This window comes from Austrofundulus limnaeus, unplaced genomic scaffold (assembly GCF_001266775.1).
Source record: "Austrofundulus limnaeus strain Quisiro unplaced genomic scaffold, Austrofundulus_limnaeus-1.0 Scaffold82, whole genome shotgun sequence".
Taxonomy (NCBI): Eukaryota; Metazoa; Chordata; class Actinopteri; order Cyprinodontiformes; family Rivulidae; genus Austrofundulus; species Austrofundulus limnaeus.
Genome location: NW_013952484.1, coordinates 1,861,706 through 1,863,556, shown reverse-complemented (window position 1 = coordinate 1,863,556; position 1,851 = coordinate 1,861,706). Strand labels below are relative to the sequence as shown.

Here is a 1,851-nt window from a genome sequence, read left to right as displayed (position 1 = left end):
ATTTTATGTTTAATCTTAACATTATTCAAAGGTAAAGTGAGCACCACGAGTTAAAACTATCTGCATGACAGCTCCTTGGACCTATAGTTGGACCAGTGGTTGAAAAGACTGAGTGTAAATATAGTATTTCTACATAAGACAGGAGATTACAATCTGGTAACCAGGATAACTGCTAGAGGGCCAAATCAAATGGCTTGGCGGGCCAAATTTGGCCCACGGGCCCCACTTTGGGCACCTCTGCTCTAAATGTATAATAGCTTTATGAATTGTCAATCTTTGATTTTGGTGTGGGGAAAAAGCATCAGAGAATCAATTGTAATTGTATTTTACTCTTTTCTTATTTTGAATTGAATAGTTGAATTGTTAGTGAGGGTTTCCTTTTTATGATTTGCTGGGTTGTGATAAAATGTATCTCTAAATATTAATAAATCAAAACGTTGGTAGATAATATGACATATGAATGCTAAAGATGTGACTTTTTAAATTTAACCTTTTTTTAACTAGTTCGGTTAAACACTACATCAAATATAATAATACAGAAACTGACCCGAGGCTTCTCCAGCAGGATGTGTAATTTAATAAAAAATAAAATAATAAAATCTTAGTTGCTGATTGTCCTTTTAATATCCCACCACATGGGGTCCAGCCTCTGCTGGTCGAGGCTTTCACTCTCAGTAGGGTTCCATTTGGAGAAACGGTTTTGCTCGTCAATATTTTACATCCAGATTCCAGGAACACCAGAACCGAGTAATTGTGAATAAACACYGTTTCAAAACGACAGGTGGAAATGAGTTCAGACAGATTTGTGCTGCAGGTACATTCACGTTTTTCCAGGATGAATTTTATTTGGCGACCAAGAGGTGTTCAACACACGAAAGCAACAAAACGTTCAATCACATCGAAATCAGATCTCTCCTGTTGATGCAGAAACAAAAACAAAAGTTTGTGACATTTGAGCTCGCGGGTGGGTAAATCCAGCCGAACTCGACGTGCGTCCTCTGGATTCAGGAGAAACACAAACCGGCTGAATTCAAACCAACCTGAACAGTGTTCTCCCGTCTTTCGGTTTTCTGCAGCCTCGATGCTGAAAACGCGCACACTCACAAACGCACACATATTTAACACGGAAATTCAGAGAAAAATTAGTAAGCCTCAGAAACAATCTCAGAAGTGCACAGAGAATTATAATAAACAATCCATCTGGGCTTTCTTTTAGCGTATAATCAGTGCTCTCCGCTGTCTGAAATCCATCGAATTTCAGCCACAGTTCATTTTAAAAGCTTAACGTGTAATCATCTTTTATATGCAAAAGTAAAAATAATGCCCGTTAACCCCTTCGATCAAAGAGGAAGTGCACTTTGGTCGACAGAAAAAAACAAAAATTAGCTGCTCATTTCAAACTGTAGCTACGCTAACAGAGTGCCACCATGTGACCAAAAGCTGCAACGAAACAAATTAAAAATTACACATAATAAAAGCACAGTTTTCTTTTTAATTAATTAATATCTTACCTGTTGCAGATAAACGCTTTTTGAACAGCCTCAGAGCTCGACTAGACTGACGAGCTAGCGGCTAGTCCACGTGGGGCCAGAACTAAAGTCCGTCTTCTTAAACTATTATAAACTTTTCAGCCCACTTTGGTCTTGGCCCTGCTCAGAATAGCCGTTACCTCATCTTTCTGGTCAGAAATAAACTATTTCTTTAAGCTGAGGTCGTTCAAAGAGCTATCTATACCAGGTAAGATATTAATTGTTCATAACCCCACTTCTAAACATCTGAACTATCTCGTTAAAGTGAATCTGATTAGTGGCGCTGAAGCTCAGATTATTCTGAGACAATGAAGTTTAAAAC

At 38.2% G+C, this 1,851-nt stretch overlaps 1 protein-coding gene across 1 annotated transcript in view; it reads right to left on the bottom strand.

Annotated features, from left to right (window-relative positions):
* Window positions 1-819: 819 nt before the first annotated feature.
* Window positions 820-1,851, bottom strand: part of esr1 (estrogen receptor 1) — a gene marked incomplete in the record, with an annotated part of 16,795 nt that continues 15,763 nt past the window's right edge. The window contains 1 exon segment of the mRNA XM_014011602.1: window positions 820-1,836.